The sequence below is a fragment of the Panthera leo genome, chromosome B3, assembly GCF_018350215.1.
Source record: "Panthera leo isolate Ple1 chromosome B3, P.leo_Ple1_pat1.1, whole genome shotgun sequence".
Classification (NCBI taxonomy): Eukaryota; Metazoa; Chordata; class Mammalia; order Carnivora; family Felidae; genus Panthera; species Panthera leo.
Genome location: NC_056684.1, coordinates 30,243,023 through 30,259,211, shown reverse-complemented (window position 1 = coordinate 30,259,211; position 16,189 = coordinate 30,243,023). Strand labels below are relative to the sequence as shown.

General features: G+C 37.4%; 1 protein-coding gene across 11 annotated transcripts in view; it reads left to right on the top strand.

Annotated features, from left to right (window-relative positions):
• The window catches only part of PEAK1 (pseudopodium enriched atypical kinase 1), a 370,979-nt gene that overhangs the window by 79,824 nt on the left and 274,966 nt on the right, over window positions 1-16,189 (top strand). For 7 of the 11 annotated variants that reach the window (XR_006203423.1, XR_006203424.1, XR_006203422.1 and 4 more), the window contains one exon: window positions 12,189-12,301. The exons of 3 other annotated variants lie outside the window; for them this stretch is intronic. The gene's annotated coding sequence lies outside the window, so the exon portion shown is untranslated. Of the gene's footprint in view, window positions 1-1,105; window positions 1,179-12,188; window positions 12,302-16,189 lie in introns of all 11 variants that reach the window. One more of the 11 variants, XM_042941331.1, reaches the window with a different exon arrangement.

Below are 16,189 nucleotides of genomic sequence, written 5' to 3'. Positions count from 1 at the left end.
TAAAGATTTAACTACCTTCAAGGGCATACAGGGAGCTGGAACACAGTAAGCCTGGAGAGTTGGCTTTCCTGGTCCTGTATTCCAGCTCCTTTCTGCCCAAATGTTGTAGCCCGGATTTTCATTACACACTCCCCTTGGTGGCTTCTCTAATAAAATTGCAGCAATGTAATTTGCATTCTGTCCTTGAATCGAGGCCAGAATTAGGAAGTACATTCAGTGCTTTTGGTAGCAAAACTCTGTAATAGTCTGTGAGTTAATTATGTTGATAACAAAATACGAATTTTTATGTATAACCTCCAGGTTACCACTAGATTTGTTACACTTCTTTTCCTTTAATGTGAAAAATATCCCGGCATGATGGATGGTATCATCTCTCCCTTTTACAGTCGAGAAAACCGAGGCTCAGAAAGTTTAAATAATTTGCCTAAGTTGCTCAGCTGCTCAGTGAGAGAGTTGATTCACTCCACAGCTTTTTTTCCCTCAAAATTAGAAAGTTCAATCCCCAAATTAGGTTCAAAATATTTCTCAGAGAAATTTATAAATGTATGGCTACATACAGAGAACGGGGCGGGGGGGGGGGGGAGGGGGGACAAAAAAACCCAAAAGTAAATAGGTGGAAAGAAGGTGTGGAGAAGATTGAATTGATGAATATGGACCAACTATAAAAGGTAAGAAGCAGAAAATATTATTCAAGCACTTTTGGTATTGAACCAATTCATAGAAGGCAGTTGACCTGATGGAGGATTTTTTTTTTTTTTAGTAGTGTCACATTTTAACTTGGATTCAAAATTCAAACTTAAAAATGTATCTAGAAGAGAGGGTGAAGATAATATCAGTGGAAAGGAAAATGTAGAAATAGAAATGTTATGTATATTTATCAAAAACACATGATCAAGATAAAGTGTTAAATATATGTAAGCTAAGTGAGGGTTCAATGTAGATATGGTTCAGAGAAGGCTAATTGCAGATATTCTTTGATTCAGGTAGAGAAGATTCAGATAAGTTTTCTGGAGTTTGTTGCCATAGTATTAAATTTAATCTCTCTAGAAATGAGATTCCAGTGTGAAGCTTTTATCTTTTATTTATTCGGAATTTGTTTAAGCAGGGTGCATGGAGGTAAACACTGAATAACTACTGCAACTATCTGAGGAGGTACCTGGAATACACTTCAGGGTCAGGTGAGAATTTCATTAGCTGTGTGTTAGCCTGTCATATCTGTCACTCTGAGGTTTTAGCTTTTACCTAAGAAGCCCACCTTATTTAACATTTTCACTTGATTAAATCCCTCCAAGAGGCTCAAAGTATGCATCTCAATTTACCTGTGATCTAGCTGTATATACTTAAGAAATACTAAATATATCTACTTGCTGGCTTTCACCCCCCACCAACCTGCTCTTCTCAGACTTCCGGGTTTGTCAGGGAGGTCCTCATCCACACAGTTGTCCAGGCACCAAAATGCTGAGGTCACTTTTCATTCACTGACTCCAGTCTTACCAAATCTGGTAGTTCTTCATTTGGAGTGTATAGTTTGACCCTTTGTCTTCATCGCAACTGCTTGAATGTTTTCCTTTGTTTGCTATTGGGGAAAAGATCATTGTTCCTTTTTTTTTTTTTTTTTTTTTGAAAATTCCCACAAGGCTCTCCAAGTAGTTATTGAAAGACATTGTTCTGGATAGTGCCTTTTCTGTTTTGCTTATTTTAGTTACTTAACCTTAGTTTTGCTGCTAGAGTATGTCACTAGAGAGCCACCTCTATTGGAACAGTAACTTCCAGTTCTGCCTAAAGAGATCATTTGCATGAGAGTTACAGAAGAGGAGTTGAAAACATTAGCTGTTAACAGTAATAAAGTCACTTTCCTTCTATGATTGTTTTGAATTTGAACAATAAATTCATCTGTTTTGACTTAAAAGGTAAAATATGTTTGAAGACAAATATTTGCAACCCGCTATGAGAGAATTCCTATCGTACAAAATTATTTTAGGAACAGGCTAATTATATTTACATGTGGGCAGTTGAACATCCAGTCATCTGAGGGGATGGCAAAGTGTATGATCATTCGCTATTTTAAAAGTGTATTGATGTATTATTTTTTTTTAGGAAGAATGAATTTTTTAATTTATTAATTTAAGGAGGCAAATGTTTTGTGGAAAAGATTATCAGGAATGTAGTCAGGCCTTAATGGCAATTTTCTTGTGGGGAATACTAGAAGGGAAGAGATAATTTCTGTTTGAGACTTACTGTAAGTTGAGAATACTGACACAATTGAGAAGAGCATTAGAAGCATTGCCTAATTTATATGTGAGCATTTCTTAATTTACATGTCTGCATTTGTTTAGTCAACAAGTTAACTATGTCTTGTTCAGATAGATTTTTTAAAGATCTTTGGTAAAAGACTCTCTCCCCATTGGCAGATTTCCAGTGTCTTTCTATTGTGCAACAACCTGTACGTATCTTTTCAGTTGAAGTATTACCTTAAGGAGGCCCTGAGTTTGCAGTTCAGTAGGAATCAAGCTGAGTGGTGTAGTGGAAAGGTCTTCCTGCAGATGGTCTGACAAGATGGATGACTAGCTGTGGGATGGTGGGAAAGCCAGACTTCTCTCTTGGCTTTGGCTTCCACTCTCTAGATTGAGAGTTAGATTGAGGACCCTCCCTACTCCGGATTTCTGATTTTGTGGTGCGACCCAAATCCCTTCTGAGCTGTTGGAGAAAGGGTGTTTGTTTCATAGCCTTTTCTGTTCTTCAAAGCTGGCCTACCTGTTCTGGAGTTTTGGAATTTATTTTTTTTTATTTTTTTTTCCTCTGACTGAAGTTAAGTGACCTAAACAGATATTGAACTCTGGCTCAGGTCATGATCTCGCCCCACATCAGGCCCTTGGCTCTCAGTAGAAGCTCACTTTGGATCCTCTGTCTCCCTTTCTCTCTTCCCCTCCCCCTTGTGCTCTCTCTCAAAAATAAACATTAAAAAAAAATTTTTTTTTAATTCTTTAGTAGAAATAATGGTACACAAATTGGTCTCTGTCATTACTCAACCTTCTTATGATGTTACCGTACTTAATGCTGAGTAATACTAATTAGGGTGGTGCTGGGTATAGACATTTTGCATTTTGAGTCTGAGAAGGTTTTAGCTTCATTTGAGTTACTGAGTCAACTCTGCTTTGTTCAGTATTTCAGAAAAGTATCTTATACATGGGCTCCAAGTAGTATAATTCTAAAATGTTAATTGCATTTAAGAAGCTCTAAGAAGTTCAGTAAGCAGCCCTGTCACCTTCACCTTCATTGCATAGCAGTGAACAGTGGAGATAATGGTGAAGTAATTTTATCCATTTATTTTGAAAAAGTCCTGGTGTTGGTAATTTTTATCTGTGAAGGGCCAGATAGTAAATATTTTAGATTTTGTGGGCCATGTGATCTCTGGCACAGCTATTCAACTCTGCCATTGTTGATCTCTGACACAGCTGTTCAACTATGCCTTTGTAGAGTACAAGTAGCCATAGAAATGTAACTCTATGGGCATGACTGTGTTTCAATAAAACCTTATTTATGTAGACCTAGTTTGAGATTTTTTTTTTTTTTTTTTTTTTTTTTTTTTTGAGAGAGAGGAGGTGGGGAAAGCAGGGGAGGGGCAGAGGGAGAAAGAAAGAGAATCTTTTTTTTTTTTAAATTTTAATTTATTTTTTAAATTTACATCCAAGTTAGTTAGCATATAGTGCAACAATGAATCAGGAATAGATTCCTTAATGCCCCTTACCCATTTAGCCCATCCCCCCTCCCACAACCCCTCCAGCAACCCTCTGTTTGTTCCCATATTTAAGAGTCTCTTATGTTTTTGTCCACCTCTCTGTTTTTATGTTATTTTTGCTTCTCTGCCCTTATGTTCATCTGTTTTGTCTCTTAAAGTCCTCATATGAGTGAAGTCATATGATATTTGTCCTTCTCTGACTAATTTTGCTTAGCATAATACCCTCTAGTTCCATCCATGTAGTTGCAAATGGCAAGATTTCATTCTTTTTGATTGCTGAGTAATACTCCATTGTGTGTGTGTGTGTGTGTGTGTGTGTGTGTGTGTGTGTGTGTGTGTATTTACAACATCTTCTTTATCCATTCATCCATTGGTGGACATTTGGGCTAGGAAAGAGAACTTAAGCAGGCTCCATGCTCAGTGGGGAACTCTGAGCCTGTTGTGACCCTGGGATCATGACCTGAGCCCAAATCAGGAGTCTGACACTTAACTAACTGAGTCACCTAGGCACCCCTAGGTTGAGATTCTTGAATGGATCTGGTGGAAGGTCCAGTGAAGAAGGCACTTGTTTGATGAAAACAGCTGTTTAAGCTTCTGGCAAAATTGGCTGCTAATGTGTAGAGGAGTTACAATAGTGTTTATGTAAAAATAAAAGCAGTGGTTTGAAATACCAGACTACTAAGAACTGCTCTCACAAGGAGTTCTCTTTCCAAAATGGCATAATTTTGCTTTCAGTGAATGCTTACAAGAGTCTTGCATAACGTATTATTAATTTAGAAGCTATTATCACATTTAGGGTTGAGTTTCTATTTTTAACTGACATACTGCCTTAAGTTTGCCAAAATCTGATTGCATTTGGAAGGAAAATGGCATTGTTGCTATTTCCTCTGCATGATAACATCTAAAATAGGCAGCTGGCAACAGGGAAGAGTGAAGGTAAAGGGCAAAAATATAATCCTCTTGGAGCTTGTGTTTTTTTTCTACTGAATTTCAAATCTAGTTAGATTGTGCGTTCCTTCACTCTGATCTTTAAAATGCCTCACGTATTTTCTACATTCCATAACCCCCTCAGGTAAATATTTTTATTTATTTATTTATTTGTTTATTTATTTAAAGTTGATTTATTTATTTTGAGAGAGAGAGAGAGAGAGAGAGAGAGCGTGCGCATGAGTGGGGGAGGAACAGAGATAGAGGGAGAAAGAGGATCCCAATCAGGCTCTGCTGTCAGCGCACAGCCTGAGGCAGGGCTAGATAGATCCCATGTACTGTGAGATCATGATGTGAGCCAAAATCAAGGGTCAGACATTGAACCGTCTGAGCCACCCAGGCGCCCCAACATATTTTTATTATTGAGGTATGATTATAAATCATTCCGTTAGAATTTAACCTTCTGATTCACGTTGACTAATATTTTTATTTGCAATCTGTGTTTTCCGTGTTTAATAATCTAAGTTATGTTTCCCTGAGTACTTCTGTTATAGAGCAGGAGTAACTGATGTAAGGTGTACCAAGTGGCTTAGAAAGCATCTTAAAATAGTTTCTTTACAACTGCTACATTTTAATTTTTTTAATGTTTGTTTATTTTTGAGAGAGAGAGAGGCAGAGAGAGAGAGACAGAGCACGGGGGTGGGGGGGGAGGGGCAGAGAGAGAGGGAAACAGAATCTGAAACAGGCTCCAGGCTCTGAGCTGTCAGCACAGAGCCCAATGCAGGGCTCAAACTCAGAAACCATGAGATCATACCTAAGTCAAAGTCAGACAACCGACTGAGCCACCCTAGTGCCCCCAACAACTATGACATTTTAGAGCTTAAGAAATAGAAAAGATTAAATAGATTGGCCAGAGTTATTCTTAATACCATATTTAAGGTCACACTTTTGTGTTTTTATTAGAACCATTGGTTTGGTAAAATCCCTCAACCTAGTATTATTATAAAAAGTGTATTGTATATGGGGTTGCAATAGACTTAGGGTTTGTGACCAGTTTGAGGCTATAACTGGATGGTTTTTTGCTCAAAGCTTCCTTTTTGTTTCTTTTAGAGTAATGGTGTCAGGATGTCATGCAGCCCCCAGTCTGAATCCCTAGGAGGAAAGTTTTGAACAGAGTTCTGAAAAGTGTGGTTATCAGATTTTGATGTATCTTTTTAACAGTTATCCCACTTAAAAAAGACCAAGAGAATGTGGAATCAGATGTTGCAAATTTTAACTCTGTTTCTTCTCAAGGCAGATATTTCCTATAATGATATAAACTGATTTCATACTTCAACTTCTCGATTATTCATAAGCTGTTGTATGAATATTTTCTGAATAGATACAATGAACATTTTATCTCTCTTTCTTGGCTTCATCATTTTCCATAATTTTATCTTCTATTTCACCTATTCTCCCCTCTGCTTCCTCCGTCCTTGCTGTCACTGCATCTAGTTTATTTTGCATCTCATTTATAGCATTTAAAAAAAAATTTTTTTAATGTTTATTTATTTTTGAGAGAGACATGGCATGCAGAGAGAGAGGGAGACACAGAATCTGAAGCAGGCTTCAGGCTCTGAGCTGTCAGCACAGAGCCTGATGTGGGGCTCGAACTCTCGAGCTGTGAGATCGTGACCTGAGCCGAAGTCAGACGCTCAGCCGACTGAGCCACCCAGGCGCCCCTCATTTACAGCATTTCTTAATTCGTCATTACTATTTCTTAGTTCCTTGATCTCTACAGCAATCCTTGGTCTCTGCTGTCTCTGCTGTCTTCTATGCTTTTTTCAAGCCCAGCTATTAATCTTATGACTCTTATTCTATGACTTATCTTATGACTATTATTCTAAATTCTTGATCAGATATATTGTTTATATCTGTTTTGAGCGATTCTCTAGCTGTCATTTCCTCCTGGAATTTCTTTTGAGGAGAATTCTTCCATTTCATCGTTTTGGCTAGTTTTCTGTCCTTTACATGTTTTAATAGCTTGTTATGTGTATTGTACTTGTGAGCACTACTATACTAAAAAGGGGTCATACACTGTGTAGGGCCTGGCCCTTAAGAAGGTGTTTTTGGAGTGTGTTGCATGCTCTCTGTTTTTGTGACTGTGCTTGCTTTATCTCCCTACTTGGTAGTAGTGGTTTGAACCTTCCACCAGGTTTGCTTTGATTTGTTCGTTGAAGTAACCCTGGAAAAAATTTAAAAAGGGGAGGGTGGTGGAAGAAGCCTTATCCCAAACAAAGAGAGAAATGACAGGGGCAGGGAAAAAGAAAAGAAAAAAAAATTACCAGCAGAGAATCAGGGAAACTATATGGCTTAATCTAGAGAGAGAGAGAGGGAGGAAAATAAAGAAGAAGGAGATACAGAAGAGGTGTAAAAAGAATAGGTTAAATATGTCTGTTTAAACAAACCAACCAGAATAGAGAAGGGAAGAAATAAGAGGAAGAAAAGAAAGAAAAAAAAATGTATGTATATATGTATATAAAATAAGAAGTGGCCAAGAATCAAATCAGAAAATACAAAACTGCTTGTCTGATATTTGATGGTGCCTTGGAACCGGTGACTGTGCTGATCTGGAGGAGGGGCCCTCTCGTTCTATTAGTGTCCATCTCACTCCCGTAGATACGCAGTTACCAGGCGCAGAGGGGTGGGGATTGGTGTAAACGGGTCCTGCCTCCACTGTGGGCCCTCTGTTCTGTGACCTGAAGCCCCATCTTGTTGGTGATGGGGAGAAAAATGGTGACAAAAATGGACACCCCAGTCTCTACTCCCCAGTCTGGGAGTCCCAAACCACACTGTTCAGGCAATGATACAATGAACATTTTAAATGAAGTTCTTTGTCCTTTGTTTTAGGAGCATTATGAATATTAAGTAATTTTTTTTTTTTTGTGGTCAGGTTGATCCATTGAACCCTTTATGAAAAAAACTTCCATTTGTCTTTAATCTTGGTTGGATTCCCTTTTAAGAAACAGTAGCTACATTCTAAAATGTGCTTAAAACTGTTAGGTTACAATGGAACCTAACAATTTATTCTGACAGCAGAATAAATGTGTAAGAATAGCCAAGAAGAAGATATTTGCAAACGACGTATCAGATAAAGGGTTAGTATCCAAAATCTATAAAGAACTGATCAAACTCAACACCCAAAAAACAAATAATTCAGTGAAGAAATGGGCAAAAGACATAAATAGACACTTCTCCAAAGAAGACATCCAGATGGCCAACAGACACATGAAAAAAATGCTCAACATCACTCATCATCAGGGAAATACAAATCAAAACCACAATGAGATACCACCTCACACCTGTCAGAATGGCTAACATTAACAACTCAGGCAACAACAGATGTTGGTGATGATGCAGAGAAAGAGGATCTCTTTTGCACTGTTGGTGGGAACGCAAGCTGGTGCAACTACTCTGGAAAACAGGATGGAGGTTCCTCAAAAAACTAAAAATAGAACTACCCTACGATCCAGCAGCTGCACTACTAGGTATTTATCCAAGGGATACAGGTGTGCTGTTTCGAAGGGACACGTGCTCCCCCATGTTTATAGCAGCACTCTCAACAATAGCCAAAGTATGGAAAGAACCCAAATGTCCATCGATGGATGAATGGATAAAGAAGATGCGGTATATACATACAAAGGAGTATTACTCGGCAATCAAAAAGAGTGAAATCTTGCCATTTGCAACTATGTGGATGGAACTGGAGGGTATTATGCTAAGCGAAATTAGAGAAAGACAAAAATCCTATGACTTCACTCATATGAGGACTTTAAGAGACAAAAGAGATGAACATAAGGGAAGGGAAACAAAAATAATATAAAAATAGGGAGGGGGACAAAACATAAGAGACTCTTTTTTTAAAAAAAATTTTTTTTTTTTTAACGTTTATTTATTTTTGAGACAGAGAGAGACAGAGCATGAACAGGGGAGGAGCAGAGAGAGGGAGACACAGAATCTGAAACAGGCTCCAGGCTCTGAGCTGTCAGCACAGAGCCCGACGCGGGGCTCGAACTCACGGACCGTGAGATCATGACCTGAGCCGAAGTCGGACGCTTAACCGACCAAGCCACCCAGGCGCCCCAAGAGACTCTTAAATATGGAGAACAAACTGAGGGTTACTGGATGGGTTGTGGGAGGGGGGATGGGCTAAATGGGTAAGGGGCACTAAGGAATCTACTCCTGAAATCATTGTTGCACTATATGCTAATTTGGATGTAAATTAAAAATAATAAAATTAAAGAAAAAAGAATAGCCAACAAAACAAAAACCCTAGGTTAATAGAAAGAATACTGAGGATTCTTAGACAACAAATCAAAATAGAAGAAGGAAGAACCCCCAGCTGTATATCTCCCTGATGGAGTAGACTAAATACTGTCCCATAGAGAAAACACAGAACTGGGAACTAATGATCATTTTAGTACCTATAATGTGGCAGGTATTTGCTTGTTTGGGAATTGACCATACCCTCTATTTTTACATAGAGAGAAGGAAATAAAGGGAGCCTAATTCAGACTTTGTATGTGTTAGAGAGAGATGTGTTTCAGGATCTAAGATGGAGGATGTAGCCATGTAGGCTACATAGTCATGTAGGCAAGGGAAAAAAGTGTTCTATGAAAAAAAGTGGAATGAGCTATGGCATGGAGGTAAGTATGAGAGACGTTAAACACTGGGTATCTCTATTCAGTAGACACAGTTGGTGAATGAAGAGGTGGAAAGTCATGGTATGAAGGACCAGGTTGGAAAGGATTGTTGGGTTTTAAATATAAAGGGCATTATTTACCAGGCTATAGAGTCAGAACTTTGCTCTAATGATGGCAGAAGGCCCTGAGGGAAGCTTGGGTTTGTATCTTCTTTGATTTATTAGCTGTGTCTATTACCACTCTTGCCCCATTAATGTAAAAGAAAAAGAGGAGGATGGAGTTTAGTTTGAAACCTTTGTGAATTTTTTTTGTTTTATTAGGAAGAATTTTTTTTCATAGTGTATCTAAAAGCAGAGAAAATATAAAGGTTTTCTTACAGCTCTGAGATTAGGAGTTTAAGACTTTTGGTTCTGATTCTGGTTTCATTACTAATTCTGGCAAAGCATCTAATCTCTTTTAGTTTCATTTCCAGGTCAAATAAAATGGGTTCTTGGACCCTTCTTTTTGCCCAGACCCTTTGGATCAAGGAGGGGGTGAGAATGGAGGTGGATACACATGAAGAAAGCAGGCAAGCACACTAGTTGTCCTCAAAGCAGCAATAATGGTTTAATGAATACTTCTGAAATTATTTCTTCTAAGGTATTTAGGCAGAAAATATAAGGACAGTAGGGTGTTGTAATTGAAAAGGATGGTTTCCTGGTGGTTGAATTTCAGGCACTCTGTAGCCTGGGTGGAAAACAGACCCTAGGACCTCACAAGTGAACTCTTAAGGCCTTTCTTCCATGAGGCAAATTAAGAAAATGATTACTTGTATCCACCTTATTGCCAGGATGAGCCAAATTTGTAACAGAATAAGGTGAAGTTTGTTGGCAATGTCAGGTTTAGTTCTTTTTTACTATTACAACAGTCATTGTTTTATTCTGTATGGGCCAGTTATTGTCTTGCATTGAGTTGGCCTGTTTGCTTCCATTATCTCCTAATTGTAGTCCCACATTATCTTGTCAAGTTATTAACCTTCTTAAAACACAGTTTTCATCATGCTATTTCCTTAATTTAAAAACCCGCAGTACCATTTTTCTATTTGTTTGGGTTTCATAGAACCTCTGGAATAGTCTCTGTGAATGGGGAGAGGGATGCTTGGGATGTGTCTGAGTAAATAAGACAAATCATATTATTAATTTATATTGTCTACATAAAATTCTTTTTATTTGGTAAATATCTTTCACTCTGAAATTACCTAAGGAATAAGTTTCTCACTAAAGATTATGTCATTGAAGGTACGTAGTCTTGGGTTGGTGAATGTGGTGTTCTAGGGTTTCTAGCAAAACGCCTATCCATCTGCCATTTATAATAGGAGGGGGGATGCCTGTCATTGTTACTTAATAATTGATTTTCTCTCATCTCTGACAATTGGACTATGTACATGATAAGCAGAAAGAAGATAAAAAGGAAATTTGTCTTTAAAAATCAGTTATGTTCCACCTCCCAACATCTTGTCAGCATCACCATTCAGTACCCAGAGGATTGCTTTTTTTGCTGAAGTGGTGATTCTAATTGTCTGGCAGATTTCAGGTGCATCAGTGTCAGATCTATGAGCTTTCCCAGCCTGTGTTACTTATTGATTGCTAGAGCAGAATGTTGTTCACAGCACCAGCTACTAGGCCAGCTCTGATTTGCTTTTGGTAGAAGAAAGGGGAAAGAGTATCCTTGAAAAGTCAGTGTGTCAAAGAATAAAACAAAGATCATTGGGTCTGATAAACAGAACCAAACAAAATAAAACTAAGTTTATTCATTTGCCAGGCAAAGAAACATAGTGAAAAATTGTCAAGGAAGAAAAGCCTAGGTTTTTAGTACTAGAAAGAGTGGGAATGGTGGTTAGTCTAATATGGGTTTGAAAACTAGCATTTTGAATAGGATAGAATGAGTTTGTTGATCTGTGTATAATTGGTGAAACAGGTCCCATTGTCATGACTAGTATTTTGTTTCGATATGTCCTAGGCAGGTGCTGCTATACATGGAAAACTTTCCTTTTATGAACTTCTAATCCTAGTTCCAAAGCTGATTAAATCTCTTCCGAATGTTCTGGACCAAACCAACCCTCTCAAAGGCCCCTGTTGGTGTGTGAGCCCTGGGGTTTGCAGTGAACAGTTGCAACTTCTAGAGTATTCACAGGAAACCCCTGAATCTACATATGTGGGGAACTGTGGTGCAGTATGTCCAGTTAGAATATAGCTTCCTTTAGCATATGCCAGCCTTCCCAGAGGATACAGAATTGTATGTATGAGGGCATTTGATAAGTATTATTTTTTTTAAGTTATACAAAAACTTGGGATATGTGTATGTTTCTAGATAAAGAGATTCTTTAAAAAGTGAATTTCTCTTTATCTTAATATTTAAATACTTTTACGTTTTATTCTTCAGTGCACTCTTCAAGACTAACTCACATTCTCTTAGGATTTTCAGCTTCATGGAGAGTGGCAATTCATGAACTCTCACAAGGTCTGCTAGATAATTTTGGTCCTTATTGGAAGGCCTTGCTTTGGATACCCCCAAATCTTTGAATTTCTATTTGAAATGCATGGCACTCAACCACTTTTATTTTTTTGGAGAAAGATGTTTGTGTTACCTTGGATTGTCAGAACTGTTGTAGGTTGCTTTATTCTTATTTCTTGTTATCTAACTGAACAGTTAATTCACTGCCATTATAACTTGTAACCCATTTTGAGAGGGTTGCTATGCTTTTTGGCAAGGCCTATTTAAGCAATTTTATCTCTTTAAAGACAAATCAATTAAAATTAAAGATAATCTCAGCTGAGCTGTAGTTTTTTTTTTTTTTGCAGATCCAGGAAAGATGAGGAGAGGAAAAGCAAAATCCCTGAATGTACACAGTCTATCTCAGCAAACATGTTTGTGCTTGGAAAGAGATGTATTGATGACCTCTTGTCTATGAATGGTATATGAATGAATCCATGGAATTCTCCTTAGTAGCAGAGATTGAAGGTCTTTTAATATTTTGACCCTGATTTGGTCTTCGGGATCATATAACATTTCAATTATATCTTTTTTTTTTTTTTAATTTTTTTTTTTAACGTTTATTTTTTTATTTTTGAGACAGAGAGACAGAGCATGAACAGGAGAGGGGCAGAGAGAGAGGGAGACACAGAATCTGAAAACAGGCTCCAGGCTCTGAGCTGTCAGCACAGAGCCGGACGCGGGGCTCGAACTCACGGAACGCGAGATCGTGACCTGAGCCGAAGTCGGCTGCTTAACTGACTGAGCCACCCAGGCGCCCCACATTTCAATTATATCTTGATTTATTTGCTTTCTAGTTGTGTTTTTGACATGTCTATTTCCTGGGGTCAAGGAGAATTGGCAGTGTGATTTTTAAAAGGATTTATTTATTTCAACAAATAAGTATGCAATGGTATTGGCATTCCAAAAACCACTAAGATATAAAATGTTACTCTTATAAATTCATAGTGCACAGTGGAGTTAAATATATACTCAGGGGGCGCCTGGGTGGCTCAGTTGCTTTAGCGTCCGACTTCGGCTCAGGTCATGATCTCACAGTTTGTGAGTTTGAGCCCTGCCTCGGGTTCTGTGCTAACAATTCAGAGCCTGGAGCCTGCTTTAGATTCTGTGTCTCCCTCTCTCTCTGCCCCTCCCCCACTTGCACTCTGTCTCCCTCTCTCTCTCTCTCTCTCTCTCTCAAAAATAAATAAACCTTAAAAAAATTTTTTAAAAATGCATTCAGAATGTCAACAAAAGGAAAGATTTTATTTTCTAGTAACTTTAAAATGCAGCAAATAAGCCCTGTATACTATAACCCTAATTAAACATAGTTTGTGATGTAAATAATAGCTTGAAACAGCAAGATTTCTGGTGACTGGATGATTGAATTCCACACTCTATAAGAAGCAAGAATTTCTGTGGACCATTTCATTCAGCCTTTTGCTTATGACTTACACTTGTCCGTATATGTCAAAGTAAGGGAGATCATCTTCTAATAGTTTGCTAAATAAATGAGATACTTCATAAAACTGTTATGTGACTGACCTTTTCACAAGTGAAATAGGATCTACAAATTATTTGCCTCATTTTTATGAGAATGTGCATAGTGTTGCTATACAGAATCTGTGCAGTCTTTAGATTTAGAAGCTTATAGTTTCAGGAAATGTGACAAACAGGCAATTTTTTCTTTTTAAACTCATATGTACAATAGTAGCATATTCAAATTATAGGCTAGTTGTTTGGTATAACTGGGAGAAGAGGTCACCCTTGGTGTCAACTTGTCTAGCTATAGCATAGCATTGTTGTGTTAGAAAAAACATACCATGTGCAGTCCTGATGTGTGCAAGCTCAGCATGTTTTATCAGGTCAGGTAAAGCACTGGGACTCTAAGATGATGTTTGAGTCGGCAAGTGGTACCGTAGATGGGGGACCATGAGGTTAAAGAGTTGTAAATAATACAGTTTTTGTTAAAGATGCGGTTTCTTTAAAAAGCTAGAAAATAATTCATGTAACAATATCTTTTGGGAAAAATCTCTTTTCAGATGGTTTCATCTTTGTGAAGGATGCCTTTGTTTTTCAAAGTTAAAATTATATTTGCACTATACGGTATCCTTATTGCATCAGGATTCCTGAATCAAAAAAACTTAACATTTTTCATTATGCTGATTAAACATTAATATTCAATTGAGGAAACCAGTAGAAACAAAAATATTGGTCCTCAGACTATCCTCTGGGATTTAGAGGAGTTGAAAATATTTTTAGAAAGAGGCTGTTCAGGATAAAGGAAGATGTCATTTGGGTAGAAGGCCTTCTTTTAGGAGAGAGGAGGTATTTGGGGAGGCACAATAGGAGGAGATTTCTCCCAGAGAAGTTGTATTCTGAAGTCATAGGTACTGTTTACATGAGAAGGAGTTGGAGAAAGGTCAACTTTTTCCCCTTAGTTTTCCTTTTCTTCCCCGTTGTTACTTTTCATCCTCATTTAGCCAAACCTTTACTTGTTCATCAGACATTTGTTTGTGTGCCTTCATTAGGTGTGTAGTAATTTTGCCCTTACCAATTTATTTATGCTCAGTTTTTGGAAGAGTTGTAGTCGAGATGACTGTCTTTTTAAAAACCAGCAGTAAGTTTTGTTTTCTTCTTTGTTTGTTATAGGTGCTCACAAAAGATGGGGAAAGGTTATTTTTCAGTACTTTTCTTTTAGTAGAACTCTCATTTATTTTTATTATACCATCTCTCATCCCCATGTCTCCTATCTGTTATCCTATCATCTATCCTATCTGTCTTGATTGAATTTCACATTTTTCTTTTGTTTATAATGGCCATGGATCTTGGTTCTTATTTTTGATTCTCTGTCATGAATGCTTATATCCTATTTAAAACTTCTTTATAGAAGATTCTAAAGGTAATCTAAAAATTACTTAGATTCTCTTATTTGATTTTCCCTCCTCCTCAACGTTTGACTACTTATGCATTTAAGTGTTTAGTAATTTTTAAAAACCATTTAAAATCATTTTTAAAATCATTAAAAAATCATTTTTTAAAAGTGAGTTTAATGAAGATAGAATTTTGTGACAGCTCTTAAGCTGATGGCAACATCCTTGATTTTCCAAATCAGGGTCGGAAATATAATTACTAAGTAATATTGTTTTCCTTAGATATTTGGGTGGTCATATCCATTGGGATAATCGACCATAGTCTTAACTTCATCCATTTAGAACAGCTAATATACCACAGAGCTTCATTGCTAACTTGGCTTGCTTTAATCCATTGAGACCATCTGTTCAGGCAGCGGGGTATAGCAGCCAGCACAGAGCGTGTGGAGTAGTAGTTTGAAATGTTTACTCTTCCACTTCCTTGCTGACATTGGCTAGATTATTTCTAGCATGAATTTATTGTCAGGAAGGTAGGGATGATGTTATCTGCCTTGTAAAATGATTGTGAAAGTTAACCATCTAGGTAAAAACCCTTGCATTCTGTTTGGTATAGTATATAGGTACTTAGTACCTTGGTATAATAGTAGTGACTGGTACTGTTTCTTATCTATTTGTGAACATTTTCTGTTTAAACTCAAATGATAGTGCTAATAGCTGAGATAATTTAATCATTATTTCCAATTAGGATTAGTGACACTTTCAAAGCTTTTGTTAAAATTAAAATATATTATGGTCTTTATTTTTCTCTTGTTTGTAATTTAGTAACTACAAAAAAATATCAGGCTGGTCTTCCTTGATTTGTTCTAAATAAACACATACATGATGCTTCTTTTTTTGAGATTTTGTTATTTTCTAGAATTTTTTACTAGGATAGTGTGTAGTACCACATTGCTTTATTAAAGATTGGTGTTCAATTAATTGGACAGTGTTGAAATTAGATAACTAGATAAGCTTTATTTTCTGAGAAGTTGCTATTATTTTTCCCTTTGTCGTTAGTTTTAATATTTTGATCTTAAGGCCCTCTGAAATTCTCTATAGCAAGCATGACTGAAAGGTGATTTTTCTACCAGAAAGTAAGTAGCCTAAAATGATATATCACCATTTATAAGTTCAAAAATCTTACTTGAAGCTACATATCCATCCTTCTTTCAGCTTTATACCTTATCCTTCTGGATTAAAAAGAAAATTTTTAAAATGTTTATTCATTTAGAGAGAACGCGAGTAGGGGAGGGGCAGAGAGAGAGGGAGACACAGACTTTGAAGCAGGCTCCAGGCTCTGAGCTGTCAGCACACAGCCCGAGGGTGGCTTGAACTCATGAACTACGAGATCATGACCTGAGCCGAAGTCGGACACTACACTGACTGAGCCACCTAGACACCCCTCCTTCTGGATTTTT